Here is an 8,938-nt window from a genome sequence, read left to right on the forward strand (position 1 = left end):
CTGCTGCCACTGGTTATCTTGCGGGGCTGCCTCTGCCAACCAGGGCCAGGAACAAGTCTTCTAGCAGTACTTCCATACRGAGTAACAGCAGCACCGAATGGGTTACGTATCCCTACGAACATCATAACAAATTCTGAGAGAATATTAATAGGGAAAAGCTAAGCATCTAAAGAGAATAAACCATGCAACCCGTATTTTGTCCCATTTGTTTACACATACCATCAAGTAAAGCCCCCAAGAATTTCAAGTCAGACTCCAAAATCAGAAGGAATAAACAACTCTTTCTCCTTCTTGGGGAAAGTTCACAGAAAAATACTGTCAATTGTAATGATGAGTCTCTATGGAAGAGGCTCGAATATCTCCAGATCCATTCGGACCTGTTTCCCTCGGCTGTTTCCGAAGCCCTGGCATCTCGGCGTGTCCTCACCCTCGCCCCCGGCTGCACGTTGCTCTGGGCTTCATTCAGCTGCCTGCCTACCAACAACCTCCTTGCAGCCCTACTCACGCTGATTCGCTCTTCCCTGTCATCGAGGCGGACTTTGTCCTTCTTCCAGTAGATGGTGGGCTCGGGGTGCCCGCGGGGCGGCTGGCACTCCAGGATGGCCGGCTCTCCGGCGGCCACCACGACGTCCGTGGGATTCTGGCGGAAGTCATCCCGCAGCACTGGAGCAGCAGGGAGAGAKGGGAGGGAAACGTGACTCGAGCAGCAGCGACAGGCGGGCAGAAAGTTGCACGCGCACACACGGGTGTAACTAAAAGCTCCGGGTGTTAAACTGGCCACGATTACTGTTACGTGAGGACATTTTATCACACATTTACTAAAAAAAAATCACAAAAGCATTTGCTGAAGCATGATCTTTTGTCCAAAGGAAGCAGCTTCAATATGCATTTTTTTCCTTATTTTTTTCATATTTCCAATATGAGAATGTTGCTCTGCTTAAAACAAACAAAAAACCCACTCTTTACCCTTGACATGGTCACTTGACATTACGGGAAGCAACATTCCCTGCAAAAGTRGTATTGCGGGTCTGATACTGAGTTATTTTCAGAAAAGAATATAGCAGGCTGTATACATGGCTTGCCAAGATCTCCAATTTCAATATAAACCATATAAAAAAGGGACACAACTGGTACTGAACTGCAAAGATTTGCGTTGATTGAAGGTAGTTCAATTATTATTATCATTACTATTATTATCACCAAAAAGATGCTGAAGTGATCATCAGTTTTGAAACCACAGAATCACAGGAGGGTTGAGTTTGCAAGGGACCCCTAGAGATCGTCTAGTCCAGTCCCCTGCTCCAGCAGGGACACCCAGAGCACGGGGCACAGGGYGGCATCCAGGTGGGTTTGGAAGGTCTCCAGAGCAGGAGACTCCACAGCCTCCCTGGGCAGCCTGGGCCAGGGCTCTGKCACCCTCTCAGTGAAGAAGTTCCTCCTCACATTGGCCAAGCAAATCAAGCTGACATCACCAYGCTACCACCACACCTGCTTCTTCCTATATTTTTCTTACATTACTGCCACTCTGACCAGTGCTGTCCCACAGCACGTCARGAGTCAAACATTTAAACCACCAAGCTGGTTGAAAACTGTACTGGGCAATGCCTGCCGGCTCCTTAGGTACCYCACGCCTCTGTAGGGTGGGATGAGGTCCAACACTCTGCCTGGAGTGCACTGCAACGATGGTTATTCTTCCACGTGTGTCCTAGTCTCTCGGTTAACCGACATCCTTATAAAGTGCAGATAGCTCGAGAGGAGCTACTGACACAGGACTGAGGGCACCTCCTCTCCGTGCGCTGCCGCAACGCGCAGCTTCCCTCACAGCTGTAAGACACTTCACGGCACCGGGGCCCTCGGAGGCATCCGAAAGTCCCATATCCCRGCGAGGGGCAGGCCGGGAAGAGCGCAGCACAAAGGGCTCGCTCCCCTCCTACAGCAGAGGTAATTCACTGCTCTAATGCTAATAAAATGTGCCCCATTTTAACATGCGGACCTGAGTATGTTTCCACTCAGCAATAAGCCAGAAGAAAATATGATTAATATACAGAAGAAACACCCTCTGAATGGAGCGAGGTGACGGGAGGCTTAAATGGGGCTTCTCAAATGACACACGAGGTAACTTTTAGTGTTCCCCTTTTTGGGATACACAGGTGGATCCCAAAGGAAAGAGGGAATTAATTGCAAATTAATTCCTTTTCTAACACGAAAGTGAGCCATAATTCAGCTCTTGCTTTTCAAGCATAAAATAAAAGTGATAGGACTTGCTGGCAGTAAATGCCACTCTGGCAAGAAACTGTATTCTTCCAAGTAACACGTCCAAAACGTAGCTTTCTTCCCAACAACTAACTAAAAACCTCAGCCCCAGAAGTACCCCTGATTTATACAAATCACTAACACACTTTTCAGTAACTCCAATCAAATCAACAGAAATAGAATTTGTGAAGTTTCAACACGAAACGGAACAAAATGATGCAAAGCACAACATAAATAGTGTTGCTGAAAAGTCACTGGCTGGCGCCTGCTCGGCTTTGCAACGCGCTGCAAACAGAGCCAAGCAGGCCGGCACCAGAGCAGCTTCGGGAAAGGCACCGGGAAAAGAAAACAATATATAAAATGTCCTCAAAAGCACCTGCTTTGGGAAGCATTGACRTTTCTCTGTGACCCCTAAGATCCCTGGGGGAAATCCCCATTACCTCTAGGCAGCGATTCKCCCTCGCACACGCAACCGGCAAACAGATCCCAAGCACCAATTTCTCCCATCATTATTATRCAAACACACAAAATCGTATTAGTTTTGATTAGCTTGATTCTTTGCAAAGTGGCAGAACTTTCATGCATATCCGTAAGTGGAAAATCTCCAGMAAACCAGCAGATCCGAAGGCCAAGAAGCTTCCCGGAGTGCAAGGACTTTATACTCCCAACTCCTGGCACCAAGACTAAGGAAAGTGTTTTCCCTTGAAAGCTGCAGCATGTTATCTGAAGTTGCCAAACAGACTTTTTTGGGGTGATACACAGAAAAAAATGCATTAATTTTCTCTGAATCATTCCAGAAACTGTATAGGGCTCCAGTCAGTCTCAGACTCTGAGGGTAAGAGGTGATTTGTTTGTGTCACTTTCCTTTACCCAAATGTTATTGCAAATGTGGCTTGAATGGAAGAATAAAAATTGACACTACAATGTTTACTTCATYGTGCTCCACACCTTAACACATGTACGAATCTTCAACAGTCACATCCATCCAAAACACTCTGTGTTTTTGAGGAAAACAACAACAGCAAAAGAATAATTAGAGAAAAATGAAACAGTGAAAAAAATAGAATATGGGGAGAAAGAGAGAGACAGGAGAAAAAATGTGTGGAATACAGGGTAAAGGCAGAAAACAGACAGGAAAAGTGGAAGATGCTCTAAACTTAGTACAAAAACAAAAAAGTAAATGAAAGAAAAGAGGAAGAAAAAAAGCAGAGGGAACAAAATGTCAAGAATGGACGGCATGGGGTGTCACTGCTGTGAGTCAGTGCTCTTACTACAATATAACAATCAGAACACAAAGGACAATACAAGTAACAGGCATGAATCCGATGAGCTGAGCTATCCCGGCCCATGTAACTGTCTCCAGAGGGAGCAGAGCAGGAAGGAGAGGGGGCTGGCGAAGGAGGAGGTTTTGGGCTGGTAAGCGGCACGTTCAGGTGTCCCAGTGCAGCGGCAGCCGCAGCAAGGAGCAGCCCCTGGAAGCTGAGCTCACACTCACTACGGGGGGAAATGGGAAAGGTGCCGCGCAGCTTCGTGCATTCACCACGGCCAACAGCGCAAGCATCTGTGAGGAGAGAGAAACGGCCGCGGAAAATTCCTCAGGCAGTAACCCCCAATTGCTCCACGCTTTCCGACACCGGGGAGAGTGTCGGAGCCGGCGCTGGATCACAGAATCCCAGAATGGCTGGGGTTGGAAGGAACCTCTAGGGGTCATCTCGTCTAAACCCCTTGCTCCAGCAGGGACACCCAGAGCACGGGGCACAGGGCGGCATTTAGGCGGGTTTGGAAGACCTCCAGGGAAGGAATCCAGATGCTCACAGGTCGCTCCAGGCCTCCTTGGGTCTTCCCGGCAGCGTACAAAGAGGAGCTTCTTAGAAACTCAACGCAAGGGGCCACCACCGGCCTCCTTTTCTTTGCCCTCCTCTTTTTCTTTTTCAGTTGCCCAGTCTCATCTTGGCACAAGGCACACAGTTCCCTTTGCACTTACCATCATTGTTATTCAACATTCAACAAAAGATCTCAAAAAGAAGTGAATATCCAACACTGMGTGATGCTACGAGGGCAGCGCACCCAAAATCCTCCGAGAGAGCCACCCTGAGGATCATGAGGATCACTCCTCAGCCCACGTGTCGGATACGGCGACGTAACAGGGAGCCATTCCCCTCCAGCAGCTTGGCGCCTGCGCTTCCCTCTAGCATAAACTTCCTCACATTGGAGATACAGAAACTTTGAACCTCAGAAGCGTCCGAGCCACTGAGCATCACTGTTTGGAAAGGCAGCGTGGGGTTTGAGTGCTACCAACGATAGCTCAATTGTACACAGAGCCTATAATGAGCCTGTRGACAAAAGTTAATTAAAATTTGATCAGCCCCTTCACAGTTCTAACAAAGTGGTGCTGCTCAAACAAGATAGATGTCTGCAAGCTGTCACACCAGCCTTGAAGTCATCCAGAGGTCTGTGAGGCAGTTTATAGATATGCCTAGGTATAACAAGGGAAAGTAGCTACATGCAGCAGCGCTCAGATAAAACTTCAAGGCCACGCAACTGGCAGAGGCAAAAGAAAAAAAAAAAAGGGTGAGAAAAAAGACGAAAAAAATACTAATATAAAAATGTTCTGCCAGCAAGGCAGCTGCTGACCAGCTTGTGCCAGTCTCGGCCCAACTCCAGGCCGGGGTCAAGCTGATGCTTGTCAGCGCAGGGAACTGCACAGAGGCTGCATTAATTTCCTCGGTGGAGGCTCCAGCAGGTCGTTTAAACGGACCGGAGGCGAGACAACAGCGTGTACGGGGCGGGAGGGAAGGTGACGGCTCACAGTGACTCCAGGAGAGACTGCCCGGGCCTTAACACCGCTTTCCATGAAAGCAGCTCTCAGGCCCTTCAGAAAGGAAACGCCTTTATAGGATTTACATTTACATGCTGATTACAAGCAGCCACCTGCCTGCTGCTGGTTTCCAGTCYGTCCCGGGCACCAGGAGCCGGCAGCCCATGGCCAGGGCGGCGAAACCAGAGGGAGCCGTGCGGGTCCGTGCGGAGCCTCCGCTCCCCGCCCGGATCCCCATGGCCGCGCGGCAGGGCCGGCCAGGCCCAAGCTTTTCCCTTGCTCAGTGAGCGAGCACGTCTGGAAAAGCGGGCCCTAAAGAAGGGCTACATCTGTCACGGGGACTAGAGCAGCACTGAGGATCTATTAACGCGCTCTCTAAGCCGGCTCCTGGCAGTTTATCCTGTCCCTCCGGCTCTGTTTGGTGCTCCCCTGAGCAGGATCCTAACCCCAGATGCGGGTGTCATGCAGGCGCACGGGTGACAGCACGGTCCTACCTCACACACAGGCAGGTCTCCCCTGACCTGAGGCGCTGCCCCACGGGCCTTTTCCCAAATCCCCGTCTCTCCATCGCCACTCTGGCCCTTCTCTCCTGTGAGAGGCTGTGCATTCATAGGCACAACCGAGGTGAATTACAACGCCAAATAACTGCCTGGGTGTCACACACAGGGCAGGTTAAAGGATTATACTGCAGGCAAGGCACAGTGCTGGGGGGTATTCCAGCATTTCCGATGCCTAGAAGTGTCCGTGGTGCGAGCTTGTCCTTGCCCTTGCCCTTGCCCTTGTCCTTGTCCTTGTCCAGCCTCCCCTGCGCCCGCGCTGCCTTCTCCTGACAAAGGAGCTTGGCTGCCACAAAGATCCGTGACAGAAGTGCTGAGGAGGAACCACGCGTATCTTCTCCTCTCAAATTTACCATGACCCATAYGTATGATATGGGTCTGCCTTGTATCAGACGAGGCCCCAAAAGCAAGAAATCCATTTTCAGAGGCGCTGGGGTGTTTTCAGAGATGCCAGCAGCTGCAGCAAGGCTTGATTAACACTGAACATTGAATGCTTGATAACCGCTCGGGATTAAGCACACCTTATTTTTATAAATACACTGTTTTTATAAAAGCACTTATTTTGGGGCCTCAGCAAAGCCCGGCACAATGCTGAAAACCACTTTATTTCGACACATCCTCTGAAACAGGGCATTCAAGTAGGCAGAGGTATTTAGAGAGCGTGGACCTTCTGGTGAGCATTAGTGGCTATGGTTGAAAGCGTGAGACTCTTGCCTCTAAACACAGAATCTATCGGGCAGTGTTAACAGCTGAGAATTACAGGACCCAGATTCCAAATGAAGACAATGGGAGACGGGAGCAGGCAAAAAAAAATCAAAATAAAGTATTTTCTTTCCTTCTAAATTTCAGTTTGAACTAGCTAATTAGACAAAGGCCTTGACAGAAGAAAGGCTTTTTCCTTTCTTATTTACAGCACATATTTCAAGAGTCCGACTTTGGAAGGTTTCTGCCAACTGCTAAATCAGTTAAAAGCATCACAAACCTATTTTCCTTGGTTTTTTTTTACACAATTACATAGGGATGGAATTGTTACTTGCTTTTGATTTTTTTTTTTTGCAGGCTGCTATTGTGCCGAATTAAGTGTATACAATAAAGCTTGAATACACTTACTGAAAAATTGTATAATGTCCTTGTGATTCATTGTGTTCTGCTGAATGCAATCTGACATCTCCATATTTTTTTCCTGAAAGATTTTATTTGACAACTGGATGGCACGAAGAGTGGAGATTTTTCTAATTCAGAACATTCAATATCTATTTTTAAGCTCCCTGATTGAAAACAGAATTCTATCACCTCTCTTCCCTGCCCTGAAATCCCAGTAACATTCTATTGTTTTTAAACTTCCAACTCTGTTCACCAACAAACTGGAAGGCTGTGGTTAACAGTCAGCAATCTCAGTACCCATCTACCACAAATCTTCACGTGCATCACTGTGCTTTGACAATCAAGAAAGGGAGGGGAAACAACAAGCATCACCAAGTACTTTTTCAGGAATACGAATATCCTGAAGACTATTTTTAAATAATTTTAKAAATCCAAATCTATACAATGTAGTAAGTTGATGCAAAGCTGATTTCTTTTTTCTTATTTTCAAAGAAGCCACTCTTCATGAATGCAGTGCACAGATTGCTAATGTTAACAAGAAATGTTACTGAGAGTTACACTAAAAYTAAAACCCTATTACTAAAGCCTGAAAGTCCAGAGTCCACAGAAGAACCAGAACAACTGCACGCAGTGAACACTGAAAAACACACACAGTCTGTTGTAAGTCTTGAGATGTAACAAGGATCAGACATTTAGTAGCTTAGTAGAATAGTTATTTAATGATCCTTTCAACTCAAGCYTGACATTTGCTTTTACGTGCTCTTTACGCTTAATGGGCCACATATTCAGAAGATCATGGGCAAGTCATTTATTTTTTCCCAGCTAATGGGAATATCAGATGAGGGACTGAGTGTAACTTCCAAAAACATCACACCGTGGCTGAAATGCTGCCTCTCCCCATATTCCACGTGCATATCCCAGTAGGTCTGCTGCAGAACGTGGCACGTCGCACCAGCCGTACTTCTCCCACAGCAATGCAGGGGGAAGGCCTGGACTTGCTGAGGAAACGTTCCCAGGTGTCTCTCACAGGCTGCTGCCACAGAAAGGATGCAGCCCCAGACAGAGCTCTGCTCTGATGCGGTACAGCCCTTCTCACATCCCACAAGCACAACGCAGAAAAGGCTCAAGGGAATGATAGTCTTGGTGTGGTTTTCTTCAGGAGTCATGACTGACAACAGAATGCAAGCGTGGACATACTCAGGAACGGAGATTTCGTTACGAGGAACACATATTTTCCTTGCAGATTTCCGTAACTCTGCCGGAGGGGCTAGAGCTCATTCTGKCAGGATCTGCCCTGGATCCGGAGGGATCTCTCCGCTGCGTCACGAGCACCCCCTTTTCCCCTGCAAACCAGCCACGTCTCTAGGGACCTCTGCACTCCTCGGCTTTCTGAAGGTTTAATATTTTGGCATATAACATGGCATATGATAAATTATATGGCATATAATACCATAATGGCAATAAATTATATTAATATGGCATATAATAAATTATAATATTATAATTTGGTCTTGGTAACCAAACCAAAAAGCAAGGATGGGAGGTCCAAACAACTTCATCCATCCAACTCCACCACCACTTGCTCTGAGGAGAGTCAAACCTTTCTCTTCCTCCACTCTTTGAATATCTGCTTTTCTTTTCCTCCTGCAAAAAAAAAAAATTACAAGCAAAATGTTCCTTCATTAAAGGCTTCTTTCAGATTTAACAACTGACCAAAAACATTAGGGGACAATTTTACTGGATTATCTCGAACAACACAAAATAATTTACCTGTCAGTTATCATCATGTCATTCTGCATAATGAATTTAAGTTTCATTAAGTCTCAGAGCTCTAAACAACTGAAGAAAAAAATGTGATATGCGGACCCTGAATCCAATCCTTTCAGGACAGAGCCATTTAAATTCTGTCAATATACCACAAACTAGGAAATGACCTGCAAATTATCAGATAAACCAGTAGATTTTATCCTATCTCAAAACCAAAAGGATGCCCTGAATTTGTAATTTTATGCAAGCAAAGAAGATAACAGTGTAACCTGCAAGCAGCCTTTTGCAATTTTGATGTGTTCAAACAATTCAAAGAAGAACTTCCACGCAATGAGAGATATGTAATGCTCCCGTTTATTCTCCAAWAGAGCAAAAGACTGTAAGAGGTCGCCCTGTCCTCATTATTGTTCATGACTTAGTGAAAAAGGGAAGGAAAGGA

The sequence above is a fragment of the Nothoprocta perdicaria genome, unplaced genomic scaffold, assembly GCF_003342845.1.
Source record: "Nothoprocta perdicaria isolate Ctin4 unplaced genomic scaffold, notPer1 scaffold_78, whole genome shotgun sequence".
Lineage (NCBI taxonomy): Eukaryota > Metazoa > Chordata > Aves > Tinamiformes > Tinamidae > Nothoprocta > Nothoprocta perdicaria.